The 17,418-nt window shown below is 42.3% G+C and overlaps 1 pseudogene; it reads left to right on the top strand.

Moving 5' to 3' along the window:
* Window positions 1–6,577: 6,577 nt before the first annotated feature.
* Window positions 6,578–15,116, top strand: LOC110577828 (annotated as a pseudogene).
* Window positions 15,117–17,418: the final 2,302 nt, after the last annotated feature.

Raw genomic sequence — 17,418 nt, 5'->3', positions numbered from 1 at the left:
GTAGAACACTAGCCAGTTTTGTTTAACCTGCAGCCTTATTCTCTTTATTTTTATGGCTATAAATACCTAGTTCTTTAAATGCTCCTGAAACCGGCTTTACCATCTTACTAGTTCCATCAATGAGTTAAATAAATATTTGGCTCGTGTTAATTTTATATTTGTACGAGAATTATGTTTTTAAATTTTTTGAGAACTCTTCTTTGACAGCCTCCTAAAGGTGACAGCAGGAATGAATGGGAGGAATTTCAAGCAGGAATCTTGATAGGTGAAGAGAGAGAGAAGAGTATCTAGGTCAGGGGTTGGCTGACTTACCATAAAGAGTCAGATAAGTTACAAGGTCTCTGTTGGCACCTTCTGAACTGCTACTGTAACATGAAATCAACCATAAAAATATGTAAACAAATGAGTGGCTGTGTTCAAAAAAAAGGAAACTAAGAATGCTGAAATTTGAATTTCTTATATTCACATGGCCCAAGATATTCTTTTCCAACCTTTTGAAAATGTAAAAATTGGGGCACCTGGGTGGCTCAGTCAGTTCAGGGTCTGATTCTTGATTTTGGCTCAGGTCATGATCTCAGGGTCCTGGAATCTAGCCCTGTCTCAGCTCCATGCTCAGCAGGAAGTCTGCTTGAGATTCTCTCTCCCTCTCCCTCTCCCCCTGCCCTGGCCCCTGTACTCTCCCTGCCCCCTCTAAAAAATAAATAAAATAATCTTTAAAAAAAAATAGGGGCTCTTGGGTGGCTCAGTTGGTTAAGCGTCTGCCTTTGGCTCAGGTTGTAATCCCAGGGTCCTGGGATTGAGCCCCACATCGGGCTCCCTGCTGAGCAGGGAGCCTCCTCCCTCTCCTCCCACTTGTGCTCTCTCTCTCAAATAAATAAAATCTTAAAAAAAAAAAGAAGAATGTAAAAATCACTTGACGGCCATCCAGAAATTGGTAGTCTGCTGAATTTAGTCTGTGGGCTCTAGTTTGCCAACTCCTGGCCTGGGCTAGCCCAGAGTGTAGGAAAATAATTCAAGATAAAATTTAGAAGGTAGGTCATAACCAAAAAATGGTGGTACTGAATATCAGGTTGTTTTAAACTTATTTCTCTGACAATGGAAAGGTGTTGAAGTTTTTTTGGAGGGGAGTAACACTTGTGTTCTAGATAAGTTTGGTAACATATAAGATGAAGTGAAAAATAGAAGAACTGAATTGAAGATAGCATTTAGAAGACTGCAACCTCAAATAACTGGCAATTTCCCTTATCAAAAGAAGTGCTATGGGAAAAACTGCTTTTCACACACAAAAAATTTTGAAAATTAAGGCCCATTGTATCCTACCTAATTCATATTTTTTTAACTATCCTTATTGGATATATTTCAAGGGATCTCATGTTCGTGTAGGTCTGGAAGTGGCTTCCTCACCCTTTGTAATAAGGTTTATCCATGCTTTTACATGTTATATCAACTATTAGCGGGTGGCGACCCAAGTTGTGCCAGATTTCTTTTTCAAACTCCCTAACAAGTTCTGTTTCTAGTAGTGGGCAAAATCTAGGTTCAAATGTGTATAATTACAGTGTCAGGGCTTTTGGGAGAGAAATCTGCAACCTGAAGTGACAGAAACTAAAAAATACTTGGCAAGTATTAGATCCCATTTCACAGGTTTAATCCTAACAATCCCCTAAGAGAAAAGAAAATCCGACTGAGCCACCCAGGCGCCCAGCTAATCTACCTTTTAAATTTTTTTTTTTTTTTTTTTAAGATTTTATTTATTTGAGAGAGAATGAGAGACAGAGAGTATGAGAGGGAGGAGGGTCAGAGGGAGAAGCAGACTCCCCGCCGAGCAGGGAGCCCGATGCGGGACTCGATCCCGGGACTCCAGGATCATGACCTGAGCCAAAGGCAGTCGCTCAACCAACTGAGCCACCCAGGCGCCCTAATCTACCTTTTAAAATGAAATATATTTGGGGGTGCATGGCTGCCTTAGTCAGTGAGGCATGTGACTCTTGATTTCAGGGTCATGAGTTCAAGCCCCACATTGGGCATGGAGCCTACTTAATTTAAAAAAATGAAATATATTTAAATTCTCTAAAAATGATATTCTAGGGGCACCTGGGTGGCTCAGTCGTTAAGCATCTGCCTCCAGCTCAGGTCATGATCCCGGGGTCCTGGGATCAAGCCCCGCATCAGGCTTCCTGCTCGGCGGGAAGCCTGCTTCTCCCTCTCCCACTCCCCCTGCTTGTGTTCCCTCTTTCCCTATGTCTCTCTCTGTCAAATAAATAAATAAAATCTTAAAAAATAAATAAATAAAAGGTAGATTAGCTTTTTAAAGCCTCTTCCTTCTCCTAGAGCTCTTCGTGCTTTTGTCAGCCCACAGTTAGACTGGTAGCAAAAGATCAGAATAGGAAAAAGCTCAACATGAGACATAGTTGTTTTTAACCCTTCCCATTACTGCCAAACCAGACTGATAGGGTATGATTCCAAACTGTGGGAAGATGATGGTATCAGAGAACATAAAGTAATTGAAGTTGCTGTATGTGATATTTAGCTAGGTGATGATGTCTCCCTTAAACTTTATGACTCAGTTTCTTATTACCTATATCTAGAACAGATTCCTACTTTGCCTCCTTCCCTTTATTTGCCTTATGAATACAAAATTAACAACCTAAGTTCTTTTTTTTTTTTAAAGATTTAATTTATTTATTTGACAGAGAGAGAGAGACAGTGAGAGAGGGAACACAAGCAGGGGGAGTGGGAAAGGGAGAAGCAGGCTTCCTGCTGAGCAGGGAGCCCGATGCGGGGCTTGATCCCAGGACCCTGAGATCATGACCTGAGCCGAAGGCAGTCGCCCAACCAACTGAGCCACCCAGGTGCCCCAACAACCTAAGTTCTTATTAGAAAATCTTGGGGTGCCTGGGTGGCTCAGTTAAGCATCTGCTTTCAGTTCAGGTCATGATTCCGGAGTCCCAGGATCGAGCTCAGCAGGGAGTCTGCTTCTCCCTCTCCTGTTCCTCCTGCTTGTGCTTTCTGTCAAATAAATAAATAACTACAATCTTTAAAAAAAAAAATTCCCTCATAAAACTGACTGTTCTCACCTGTTATAATTTTTTTAATGCTCATGTTAATCTATAAAGTTCTCTTTTGCTATTAGTGTCTATGGACCCACATTTATTATTTTTTTGAAAGATTTTATTTATTTGACAGAGAGAGACACAGTGAGAGAGAACACAGGAGGAGTGGGAGAGGAGAAGCAGGCTTCCTGCGGAGCAGGGAGCCCAATGTGGGGCTCGATCCCAGGACCCTGGGATCATGACCTGAGCCGAAGACAGACGCTTAACGACTGAGCCACCCAGGCGCCCCTGGACCCACATTTAAACTCAGTCCTCAGACAAATATCAGGGAGGGGTGCCTGGCAGCTCACTTGATAGAGAACGTGACTCTGTCTCAGGGTTGTGAGCTCAAGCCCCACATTGGGTGTGGAGATAACTTAAAATTAAAATCTTAAAAAAAATACCAGGGAGAAGATTTATGCTACAATTATAATTGACAAATTGTTTCTGTGCTGCTTTTACTAATTTTTTAAAATTAGTCTCTCTCTGTCAAATAAATAAAATGTTTAAAAAAATGATATTCTAGGGGCACCTGTGTGGCTCAGTTGTTAAGCGTCTGCCTTCAGCTCAGGTCATGGTCCCAGGGTCCTGGGATTGAGCCCCACATCGGGCTCCCTGCTCGGCGGGAAGCCTGCTGCTCCCTCTCCCACTCCCCTTGCTTGTGTTCCCTCTCTTGATGTGTCTCTCTCTGTCAAATAAAATCTTTAAAAAAATAAATAAAAATGATATTCTATCCCAAATATCACCTTACAGTATATACATACCTAGAGTTCATAGTATAGAAAATGAGACTATAAAACAAGTGATATGAGTGCTATATGCTTATTTCTATGTAAATTAGCAATATTCTCTGGAATCAGAAGAAATCAGGTAATAAAATTTTCTTTTAATTTCATGGTCTTCAGGCAAGGGAAGGTAGTATATAGTTCTTGGGTAACTCTGTTTGCCATAATACTTCACTGTGCTCTTTCCATTGTATATGGTAGGAAGTGACCAGAAGAAGGTTATATATACATATACATTAGACATTAGATTTTGGAGTAATATTAACACCATTTTGTTCAACATCTTTCAGGAATATGGGATAATGGAGAAATAGGATTAGTTTCAAAGTTAAGGGGACCTTCTTTTTTTCTGATTTTTTAGTTGTTCACCTGAAATTCTTTTAATGGTCTCTTTTCTAGGAGATAAGGGCTATAAAATACCATTTGGGGGTGCCCGGGTGGTGCAGTTGGTTAAACATCTGACTCAGTTTCAACTCCAGTCATGATCTCAGGGTCGTGCTTAAGACTCTCCCTCTACCCCCTCCACCACACTGTCTCTCTCTAAAACAAATTAAAAAATCTTAAAAAAAAAATACCATTTTGAGGCACCTGAGTGGCTCAGTCGGTTAAGCCTCTGCCTTTGGCTCAGGTCATGATCTCAGGGTCCTGGGATCGAGCCCCTCGTTAGACTCCCTGCTCAGTGGGGAGCCTGCTTGTCCCTCTCCCTCTGCCCCTCCTCCCTGCTCATGCTCTCTCTCTCTCACTCAAATAAAATCTTTTTAAAAAGTACCATCCGGGGCACCTGGGTGGCTCAGGTGGTTAAGCGTCTGCCTTCATGATCTCAGGATCATGAGATCAAGCCCCTCATTCGGCTCCATGCTCAGCATGGAGCCTGCTTGAGGTTCTCTCCCTCTCCTCCTGCCCCTGCCCCTGGTTGCACATGCACATGCACTCTCTCTCTCTCTCAAATAAAATAAATAAAATATTTAAAAAATAAAAATAAAATATTTTTTTAAAAAGAGCATATTCCCGACAGAAAATATAGTATATGTGAAGCAGGGGCAATGGAATTTTGAGAGATCTGTGCAGTTTTTTTTTAAAGATTTTATTTATTTGACAGAGAAAGACACAGCGAGAGAGGGAACATAAGTAGGGGGAGTGGGAGAGGGAGAAGCAAGCTTCCTGCTGAGCAGGGTGCCTGATGCGGGGCTTGATCCCAGGACTCCGGGATCATGATCTGAGCTGAAGGCAGACGCTTAATGACTGAGCCACCCAGGCGCCCCAAGATCTGTGTAGTTTATTGTGGCTGGAGCTTAGGAGAGACTGTAGGTAAAGTAGAATGGTGAGAGTTAAGGCTGGAGAGGTGGATTCAGGCCAAATGGTGAAGGACCCAGTATGGCTGCTTACGGAGTTTGAACCTGATTTTTTTTTTTTTAAGATTTTATTTATTTGACAGAGAGACACAGCGAGAGAGGGAATACAAGCAGGGGGAGTGGGAGAGGGAGAAGCAGGCTTTCCACAGAGCAGGGAGCCCGATGTGGGACTCGATCCCAGGACCCCGGGATCATGACCTGGGCCGAAGGCAGACGCTTAACGACTGAGCCACCCAGGCGCCCCTGAACCTGATTCTTTAACAAAGAAATTTTTAATAGTACTGATGCTATAGTGTGAGTGCACAAGTTTCTTGAGTGTCATATTTGTCTTTTGTGTTTCTAATGCCAGACACACATGTGTCTGGCAACAGATGTTTGTGGAATATAATTCACCATCTGGAGTGGAGAAAGACTGCAGACAGACCAGTTATGATAGTTTAGGTAAGAGAGTAGGCCCAGAGCTAAAGCAGTAGCTGTACAAGTGAAGAAAAAAAAAGCTCACCCAGAATTTTGATAAATTTCTGACCTTGAAGACCAATTAGAAAAGGCGAAGAGAAAAAAGAAAAGAAAAGGGGAAGAGAGGGGTGCCTGGGTGGCTCAGTCGGTTAAGCATCTGCCTTTGGCTCAGGTCATGATCCCAGGGTCCTGGGATTGAGTCCTGCATCAGGTTCCTTGCTCAGTGGGGAGCCTGCTTATCCCTTTCCCTCTCCTCCTGTCTCTCCCCCTGCTTGTGCATACTCTCTTTCTCTCTCTGGCAAATAAAATCTTAAAAAAGGAGGGGAGGAATAGATAAGGAGGTTTCTAGTTGGGGAGATTGGATAAAATGCAACACCATTAGCTGAGACTGAAAGGGACAGATATAGGAGTAAGAAGAGATTATTATATTGTATATATTTAGTAGTCAAGGGAAAGGTTTTTATTTTTGTGGTTTGTTTAGGAATTAGGAGGGGGTCTGTTTTTGGTTTTGGTTTTTTAATCATGTTTGAAGGATGAGAGAAGCCAGTGTAAACAGAGGTATTAGAGAAGACAGGATAACTGAGAGAACAAAGTCTGGCATAAGGCAGAAGAGGATAAAACCCAGAAAAGAGGGAGATAGTTTAGGAAAAGAGAAGGAGATGAAAGTAAGCCTAAGGCATACATTCTAAACTCCTTCACACTTAGAAAAACTCAAGGCTTGGCTTGTAAGAAGGATGGATCTTTTGTGTGTATATATATATATATATATATATATTTATAGCTAGAACTATTTTTGGTATTCTAATCTTGGAATGTTACAGTTTTGGGTTTGTGCGATGGAATGAATGTTTATGTACTCCCAAAATTCATACATTGAAATCCTAACCCCAATGTGATGGAATTAGAAGGTGGGGGTCTTTGGGAGGTAAATTGGTCATGAGGGTGAAGCCCCTCATGAATGGTATTAGTACCCTTATAGAAGAGACCCCAGAGAATTCTCTCTTCCCTTCTTTCTACCATGCAAGGATACAGCAAAAAGTTGGCAGTCTGCAACCTGGAAGAGGGTCCTCAGCAGAACCTAACCATGCTGGTAGCCTGATCTCAGACTTCCAACCTCCAGAACTGTGAGAAATTTCTGTTTATAAGACACCTAGTTTATGGTACTTTGTTACAGCAGCCCAAGCTGACTAAGACAATTTGCCAAAAATGATCAGGCATATGTTAAAGTGATTATTTGATAGAGATCCAATCACCTTTGTAAAATTTTAATGATAACCAATAACAGGAACAGTGTATTTCTGATAAGAGTCCTGACACAGACTTAAGAATACTTACTACAGGGGCGCCTGGGTGGCTCAGTCGGTTGAGCGTCTGCCTTCGGCTCATGTCATGATCCCGGGGTCCTGGGATCAAGTCCCACATTGGGCTCCCTGTTCAGCGGGGAGTCTGCTTCTCCCTCTCCCTACTGCTCCCCCTGCTCGTGCTCTCTCTCTCTCTCTGACAAATAAATAAAATCTTAAAAAAAAAAAAGAATACTTACTACAAAAACTATATAGTGTTAGGTCAATAGCATCTCAATTTTTAAAATAATTTAAAAATACTTTGTAATCTAAATAGTAAAGTTTTGCTATTTAAAATTTTAATTTTCAAAAATAAATAAAAATAAATATTTTAATTTTCACTATAGAATTACAGTTTCCACGAAGTCAGGGATTTTGTTGTGTTGTATCTCTAGGGCCTGACCTGTAACAGTCATTTCTTTCATTCATTTATTCAACAGGTATTTATGGAGCACCTACTATGGCCCAGGCACTGTAGATGCTGAAAATATAACTGAACAAAACAAAAATCCTTGCCCTCATAGAGCCAGCACTCTTTGTTGTTTTGTTTTGTTTTGTTTTGCTTGGTTCTGCCAGCACTCTTTTTTAAAAAAATTTTTTATTGTTATGTTAATCACCATACATCATTAGTTTTAGATGTAGTGTTCCATGATTCATTGTTTGTGCATAACACCCAGTGCTCCATGCAGAACGTGCCCTCCTCAATACCCATCACCAGGCTAACCCATCCTCCCACCCCCTCCCCTCTAGAACCCTCAGTTTGTTCTTCAGAGTCCATCGTCTCTCATGGTTCGTCTCCCCCTCCAATTCCCCCCCTTCATTCTTCCCCTCCTGCTATCTTCTTTTTTTTTTTTCTTAACATATATTGCATTATTTGTTTCAGAGGTACAGATCTGAGATTCAACAGTCTTGCACAATTCACAGCGCTTACCAGAGCACATACCCTCCCCAGTGTCTATCACCCATTCACCCCATCCCTCCCACCCCCCGCCTCCAGCAACCCTCAGTTTGTTTCCTGAGATTAAGAATTCCTCATATCAGTGAGGTCATATGATACATGTCTTTCTCTGTTTGACTTATTTCGCTCAGCATAATACCCTCCAGTTCCATCCACGTCGTAGCAAATGGCAAGATCTCATTCCTTTTGATTTCTGCCAGCACTCTTAAATCAGTCTGCCAAAAGCTGTATTACAACCTTTCTACTTGTACCTCATTGAAAACTCATGTGGCTACATCCATCTGCAAGGATGAGACTGGGAGAATGGGAGTGTTTGATCCACGTGATTATGTGCCAAGCTAAAATCAGAGATGGTGTGACTTACGAAGATGAAGTGATGTTGAGATAGGTGGTTAACAAGTCTCTACCTCAGACATGTTTACATATTATACCATTTTTTAAAAGATTTTATTTATTTGACAGAGAGAGAGACAGCGAAAGAGGGAATACAAGAAGGGGGAGTGGGAGAGGGAGAAGCAGGCTTCCCGCTGAGTAGGGAGCCCGATGCGGGGCTCGATCCCAGGACCCTGAGACCATGACCTGAGCTGAAGGCAGACGCTTAACGACTGAGCCACCCAGGCACCCCGCAACTCTCAATTTCTTACATTCCCTCTCCCTGTAGTAATTGTGGGTAGGGGAGAGGAGGAGGAGAGGAATTTGTACCTTGATTTTGTCACATTCTAAATCATGAAATAACTGGTAAAGTTGGCACGGTCTACTCAATGCTTAAATTTTATTGTTGAAACAATTTTATTTTATTTTATTTTTTTAAAGATTTTATTTATTTATTTGAGAGAGAGACTGAGAGAGAGAGAGCATGAGAGGGGGGAGGGTCGGGAGGGTCAGAAGGAGAAGCAGCCTCCCTGCCGAGCAGGGAGCCCGATGTGGGACTCGATCCCGGGACTCCAGGATCATGACCTGAGCCGAAGGCAGTCCCTTAACCAACTGAGCCACCCAGGCGCCCTTGTTGAAACAATTTTAATTAAATTTTTTTGTTGTTATTGGCCGTGCCTGGGTGGCTCAGTCGGCTAAGCATCTGACTCTTGATCTCAGCTCAGGTCTTGATCTCAGGGTCATTGAGTTCGGGCCCTGTGCTGGGCTTTACTCTGGGCGTGGAACTTACTTAAAAATAAATAAAATAAAATACAATGTTTTTTCCCTAATATTTTGGGGCCTCCTTTCCCTATTGGGCTTGGGGGGGAATGAGATGTCAATTTTAATAACATGCCATGGGTAAAATATAATGAGAAAAGTGAACTTCGGTATATTCCTCAGATAAGTTTTTTTTTTTAAAGATTTTATTTATTTATTGGAGAGAGAGAGAATGAGAGACAGAGAGCACGAGAGGGAGGAGGGTCAGAGGGAGAAGCAGACTCCCTGCCGAGCAGGGAGCCCGATGCGGGACTTGATCCCGGGACTCCAGGATCATGACCTGAGCCGAAGGCAGTCACCCAACCAACTGAGCCACCCAGGCGCCCTCCTCAGATAAGTTTTAAACTATATTTTACTGGTTTTAACTTCCATTTCGTGGACAATTGAGAATTGACTACATTTCTAAGTGCAGCTCCTAGGAAGCTTGATATTTTGGTATATTCTCCATCCTATAAGTGTAGGCTTCTAACTCTCAGAGGAAGGAAGCAGCCTTTTTGCACCTTAAAGACAAATTCAAGGAGGAAGATGTTTATGTCAGAGAACCTGTTTTCCTGTTTGGCTCAAGTCCAACAGATGTAATATTGGACAAAATGAGACATACTCATGTTTTCTTATTGTGGTCAGAAAAAAATGAAAGATCTTGGTATCTAGTTTTCTTTTCTTTATGCTAGTTGATCTAGAATTGGATAAGACAAACCCAAATCAGCCACATATTTTACTTTACTGCTTCAAGCTCTTTTGTAGATATCACTAAAATAGTCATCTCTTTAACTGAAGACATCTCTGAAGGATGTGACTGGCCATTCTATCTAAATGTTTCTGGCCCATCATATTGCAAATAAATAGCCTTTACTGCATAAAAAAACACCACAAAGTGGCTTTAAACAACAATTTATTATTTCTTACTATTTTGTGTGTTGGCTGGCCACAACTATGTGGCTTTTCTGCTCCATGTGGTATCCTCTGGGTTCACTCATGTGACAGTCATCTAGAGGCTCGACTAAGTCTGAGTGATCCAATATAGCCTCACACATTGGTCAGCAGGTGCCTGCTGTTGGCTGGAACTTTTCTCTCCACATAATCTCTCCAGCAGGATAGCTGGACTTCTCTACAAGGCTCCAAGGAAGTGAAAAGTAAAAACTACCAAGTCTCTTGAGTCCTGACTCTCAAATTGTCCCAGCTTTATTTCCACCACATTCTCATGGTTAAAGCAAGTAACAAGGCCAGTCCAGATTCAAGGCGGGGTGGGGGGGGGGAGGGGATAGATGCCACCTCCTGATGAGAAGAGCAGTAGGTGTATATAGGAATGGGAGGAACTATACTGGTCATCATCTTTTTTTTTTTTTTTTAAAGATTTTATTTATTTATTTGAGAGAGAGAATGAGAGAGAGAGAGAGCAGGAGAGGGGGGAGGGTCAGAGGGAGAAGCAGACTCCCTGCCGAGCAGGGAGCCCGATGCGGGACTCGATCCCAGGACTCGATCCCAGGACTCCAGGATCATGACCTGAGCCGAAGGCAGTCGCTTAACCAACTGAGCCACCCAGGCGCCCCCTGGTCATCATCTTTGCAGACTATCTATCACACATGAGGAAAGAGAAGACTAAAAAGGGGGAAAAGAACTTGAAGTTGAGAAAAGAGGAGAAACATGAGCTGAAACACAGAAAAAGCAGTATAGGTATGCTTCTACAGTGCTTTTGTGGTTAATATTCTTGAATTTCCCCAGAAAAACTAGCTGAATGTATAAATGAATGAATATATGTTTGTTTTCAGTAAAGGAAAGCAACATCATGCATTTTGTTTGCCCCCTTGTTCTTAAGCCCAGGATGTGAGGGAAAATTCATATGTTGTACAAAATATATAGATATCCATATAGATATAGTATTTATATATGAACTGTTTTATTCAGAATATAGGTTAAGAACAACTGCTTGAGAGGCACCTGGGTGGCTCAGTCGGTTAAGCGGATGTCTTTGGCCCAGGTCATGATCCCAGGGTCCTGAGATCGAGCCCCTCGTTGGGCTCCTCGCTCAGCGGGGAACCTGCTTCTCCCTCTGGCTGCCTCTCCACCTGCTTGTGCTCTCTCTGTCAAATAAAATCTCAAAAAAATTTTTTTTGTAAGAACAGCGGCTTGAGTTCAAATCCTTGAACAATCACTTGGGCAGTTACCTAATTTCTCTAAGCTTTAGTTTCCTCATTTTTTTTAAAGTAGGCTCCACCCCCAAAGTGGGACTTGAACTCACAACCAAAAGTCACATGCTCTACCAACTGAGCCAGCCATGTGCCCCATTAGTTTCCTCACTTATTTTTTCTTTTTAATATAATCTCTACACCCAACGTGGGGATCCAACTCACAACCCTGAAATCAAGAGTCATAGCCTCTTCTGACTGAGCCAGCCAGGCGCCCCCTTAGTTTCCTCATTTTAAAATGGGCTTAAAAAACAATACCTACTTTATTGGGTTATTGTGGGGATTAAATAAGATAATATACTTAGCACATTGCCTGGAATCTAGTAAACACTAGATAAATATTAGTTATTTTTTTTAAAGATTTTTTATTTATTTATTTATTCATGAGAGACAGAGAGAGAGAGAGAGAGAGGCAGAGGGAGAAGCAGCCTCCCAAGGAGCAGAGAGCCCGATGCGGGACTCGATCCCAGGACCCTGGGATCATGACCTGAGCCAAAGGCAGACACTTAACCATCTGAGCCACCCAGGCGCCCAATATTAGTTATTCTTATTAAATCTATTAAGTCTGCCCTCATATGACAGAGAATCTTCCACTGGAATAGTGTCGGGGAGGGTTATGGCCCCAGTGCCAGTCTAAGGTAATTATTTTGGCCTTCTGGGTTAAGAACCTCATAACTTACTTATTTTGCTTTTCTCCCTGTCTTTGTGGAAAAGCAAAGAGAATATCAAAACTGCAATATTTACAATAGGTGAACATTAGAGATCGCCTAACCTTCCAAATCCTCAAAGGAACTCAACAGAACCTAACTTCTATTTGAGGTATTATTATTCAATAATAATACCTAAAATTTGTAGACTGTTTCAGAGTTTATATTGCCTTTTCATATCCATTATATAATTCTCACCATTCTGCCAGGTATTATCCCCCATTTACATGTTAAGAAACTGAGTCTCAAGGGGATCGAATTACATTCATACCCAATATCACATAGCTATTAAGTGGCAGAATTGGTATTTGAATCTGGTGTTACAATATCTATAATTTAGTTTAAAATATTTCAATACAGAAATTAAAATATTATGGGTGTGTTTGGTTAAAATTATACTCTAGGTGCAGCTAGCATTTTAATTGGGAATTCACACGCCGGAGGGATTGCTAGAAGCACTTCAGTCCTCTTAACTCTAATCAACATTAGATATTTTGCTTATTAAACCAATGAATGACAGAAATTAATTTATATTGGAGACATTAATGGATTGTTAATTGGAATAATGGACATTAGGGATGGGCTCTCATTGCTGAAAATAGTGGTGCTGTGGATTAGCTAAAATAATCAAAATGCTTTTGGGGCGCCTGGATGGCTCAGTGGTTAAGCGTCTGCCTTCAGCTCAGGTCATTATCGCAGGGTCCTGGGATCGAGCCCCGCATCGGGCTCCCTGCTCAGTGGAGAGCCTGCTTCTCCCTCTCCCACTCCCCCTGCTTGTGTTCCCTCTCTCGCTGTGTCTCTCTCTGTCAAATAAATAAAATAACATAAAATAAAAATGCTTTTCATGCTTATATGAATTGGTAATAGTACACGAAAGGATAAAACACAAAAGCGTTTCAGTTAAAATCTATCAAGACCAGGGCGCCTGGGTGGCTCAGTCGTTAAGCATCTGCCTTTGGCTCAGGTCATGATCCCAGCGTCCTGGGATCGATCCCAGCGACCGGCTCCCTGCTTAGCGGGAAGCCTGCTTCTCCCTCTCCCACTCCCCCTGCTTGTGTTCCTGCCCTCGCTATCTCTCTCTCTGTCAAATAAATAAATAAAATCTTTAAAAAAAAATCTATTAAGACCTATAGCCTATGTCTTTAGGGATGGAACCTGACACTCGATATCTAAAAGGTTCAGTGTCTTGCCATTGTGGTGGAAGGTTTGTGGTTGCCTAATGCCAACACTAAGGGTAATAAAATCCTAAATTTTGTTGTATTACTGCATTTATCTTGTTTGAAGCTTCATGCCAAACCATGGTGGAATCATAGAACACAGTGCTTAGGTTTTTAAAATTGTTTTGTTTTGGCTTGCTAGTAAATATTTAACGCTAAATGTCATCTTCGGATTTATAAAGTTATGTTCTTTTTGTTACATCACAGCGATTCCATCTTCTCCACTATAGCTTGCTATAGTTTTTTTTGTTTTTTGTAGAGAGAACTAGCGACCAATCTCACTTATAGATGCAAAACTCCTACTGGCAGGGAGGCTGAGAGACTAAGGGAGAGATTTCAGCATGGAAGACTGGCACAGAAAAGGAGGCAGTGGCCCCTGGGGAGTTTGAGTGGGCTCGCCTGAGCCTGTGGGCCAACGTGGATCCAGACCAGACCTACAGGATTGTCCTGGACTCCCCGCGGGCCTTCCTAGCCGCAGTGGCGGGTAGTGCCTGGGAGACCTCAAGACCTGACTTTGGAGAAGCGGATGGAGCTGGAGAACACGCGGCCGAGGAAGCCGGAAGTGCCGATGGAGATCCAGCGCCCGCGGGAGGTGCTTAGTGAAGCCATGGGCGAGGTGGAAGGTCTGGAAGCCAAAGAAGGCAGTTAAAACCTTGCAACAGAATCGAAGGATAACAATGGGCAGGAAGAGCTTCAACATGGACCCCAGAAGGGGATCTAGTTCTTGGTGGAGAAGGAACTTCTCCAGAGCACGCCGGTTTCCTGTACCAGGGCAAGGGCCTGAACAAGACAGCCATGGGGGTTACCTCGGGGAGAGGGAAGGGCTAAACCTGCCAAGGCTCCATGCCTTTATGGATCTGTATGAGTTCACGAACCTCAATCTAGTGCAGGCCCTCATGCAATTTCTTTCTTTTTTTAAGATTTTATTTATTTGAAAGAGAGAGACATAGCGAGAGAGGGAACACAAGCAGGGGGAGTGGGAGAGGGAGAAGCAGGCTTTCCACACAGCAGAGAGCCTGATGCGGGGCTCGATCCCAGGCCTCTGGGATCATGACCTGAGCTGAAGGCAGACACCCAATGACTGAGCCACCCAGGCGCCCCAGGCCCTCATGCAATTTCTATGGAGCTTTCTACCTCCCTGTGAGCCCAGAAGATTGGCCAGATAGATGATGGAAACCTTTGCCCTGTGATACTGCCTGGGAACCCCAGGGCTTTCTAGTCTACAGACATATGTGAGGTGCTGTCCTTCGCCTGGTCATGCTGAACACCAGCCTTCACAATCCCAACGTCTGGGACAAGCCAGGCCTGGAGCAATTTGGGGCCATGAACCGAGGCATCAACGAGGGTGGGACCTGCCTGAGGAGCTGCTCAGGAATCTCTATGACAGCATCTGGAATGAGCCCTTCAATATTCCTGAGGATGATGGGAATGGTCTGACCATACCTTCTTCAACCTGGGCCAGGAGGACTGGCTCCTTAAGCTGGGAGGAGGCCAGGTGAAAGTGTGGAATGGGCACTGGTTTATGGCCACAGACAAACTGCCTCTACCATTTGAGAACATGAGGGACAAGGAGCTGGGAGGAATCATCCCTGTGGAGAACCTGAACATCCAAGATCTTGATGAGCCTCGGAAACCAAACTGCTTTGAGCTTTGCATCTCCAGCAACATGGGGCAGCTCATCAAAGTCTATAAAATGAAGGCAGATGGCAGGAGATGTACCTGGTTTCGGCCCCCATGCAGGCAGAAAAGTGGATCCAGTCCATCCTGGAAGCTGTGAGCATAGGCTCCTTCTGTGAGATGCTGGTGGCAAGAAGAAGCTGATTTTGTCAAGAAGGAGGGAGCAGCCCTGCCCCCTTGCTCCATTACTTATTACGGAGCTGCCCCACCCTGGACCCCTGGGCCCTGCCCTTGCAGATTCTGGTTCCCCACTTGGAAAATTCACCAACTCTTTCACCTTTCTCTTGTTTGTAATCGACACACTGTTGGTAATTTTTTTTTTAACACTGTTGGTAATCTTATTAAATTATTTAACCACAAAAGAGAGAGAGAGAGAGAGTTCCTTCTTGGAGGGGCAGTTCTTCTAAATAACATGTTAGCAAAGAGAATTCATCAATGTACAGAAGAATGGTACTCTACAACTAAGTAAAGATTATTTTGGGAATGCAGGGGTGGCTTAATATTAAGAAAATAAATCACTATCATTTAGTGTGATCATATTAGGTCTACGATATTGTTAATAAGTGTTAAAAAAAAACTTTTGATAAGGGGTGCCTAGGTGGCTCAGTCAGTTAAGTGTCTGCCTTTGGCTCAGGTCATGATCCCAGGGTCCTGGGATTGAGCCCCGCATCGGGATCCCTCCTCAGCAGGAAGCCTGCTTCTCCCTCTCCTTCTGCGGCTCCCCCTGCTTGTACTCTCTCTCTCTCTGTGTCAAATAAATAAATAAAATCTTTAAAAAATAGATTTTAACATCCGTCTTTCAATAATTGATAGAATAAGGGGACTAAAATTAGTACAGATACAAAAGACTTGAACATTACCAGTCGACTTAACATTTATGTAACACTCCACCTAACCACACCAGAATACACACTCTTTTCAGATACACACAGAACTTTTACCAAGATAGACCATATTCTGAGCCATAATACAAGTCTCAATACATTTTTTTAAAAATTTTTATTTATTTGACAGAGAGAGAGACAGCGAGAGAGGGAACACAAGCAGGGGGAGTGGGAGAGGGAGAAGCAGGCTTCCCGCGGAGCAGGGAGCCTGATGCGGGGCTTGATCCCAGGACCCTGCGATCATGACCTGAGCCGAAGGCAGACGCTTAACGACTGAGTCACCCAGGTGCCCCAGTCTCAATAAATTTGTGGATTCTAGTCATACGAGCTATGTTCTAGGGCCACAATGGAATTAAATTAGAAACCAATAGCAGAAAGATATCTAGAAAATACCCCAGTATTTAAACTAAATAAAACAATTCTAAATACCCACAAGTCAAAGAAGGGAAATTTAAAAGTATTTGAACTAAATGAAAATATCAAAATTTGTGGAATTCAGTAAGGCAGTACTTTTGGGGAAATTTGTTCTAAACCTACTAACTACTCAGCATTTAAAAGAAACAGGCTATTGATTTATACAGCAACATGAATGAATCTCAATTACTAACAGTGAAAGGAGCCACTTAAAAAAGTGTATCTTGCATAATTACAGTTCCAATTTTTAAAAATTCTGGAAAATGCAAACTTATCTCTAGAGACAAAATAGATCAGTGATTACCTGGTGCCAAAGTTTGGGGTGGGGAAAGAGGAGGGATTACAAAGGTGCATTAAGGAAGCTTTTTGGAGTGATTGATAGGTTTATTTTTATTTTGGTGATGGTGTATGGGTGTATAAATATGTCAAAACTTATCAAATTGTATACTTTAAATATGAGCCTTTTATTGTATATCAGTTATACCTCAATAAATTATTTAAAAATTAAATTGAAAAAAGAGCCCAGAAATCTGTATAGAGATCTTGAATCTTTGAATTCTAAGCTGTACATGTGAGGATAAGTTTCCACTTAGTTTTAGCTTTCTGTAAAATTTGCCTGGCATTGCCTACTAAGCCTCCACTGTTGATGTGATGCCAAGATTTTATATAAATATAAATATAAACATATATATATATTTAAATATTTGAGCCCTGAGGCACCTGGGTGGCTCAGTGGGTTAAGCGTCTGCCTTCAGCTCAGGTCATGATCCCAGGGTCCTGGAATTGAGCCCCCGCGTCGGGCTCCCTGCTCAGCGGGGAGTCTGCTTCTCCCTCTCCTGCTCCCCCTGCTCCCCCTGCTTGTGCTCTCTCTCTCTGAAATAAATAAAATAAATAAATAAAAATATTTAGAAAATAAATAAAATAAATAAAATAAAATAAATAAAAAATAAATAAAATAAAATAAAAATATTTGAGCCCTATTATGGGACATGGATTAGGAATGAAAAAACCAATGAACTCCATTTCCACAAGGAGTTCTCATCAGAGTATGGACCCCAATCTTCAGGAGCCAGGCATGTATATATGTGTGTGTAGCTACCAGGCAAGAAAATATGAAGACTAAAGCACTCTAGAAAGACCAAATGTAAAAGCAGTAAAATCT

The sequence above is a fragment of the Neomonachus schauinslandi genome, chromosome 5, assembly GCF_002201575.2.
Source record: "Neomonachus schauinslandi chromosome 5, ASM220157v2, whole genome shotgun sequence".
Taxonomy (NCBI): Eukaryota; Metazoa; Chordata; class Mammalia; order Carnivora; family Phocidae; genus Neomonachus; species Neomonachus schauinslandi.
This window is presented reverse-complemented; position numbering and strand designations above follow the sequence as displayed.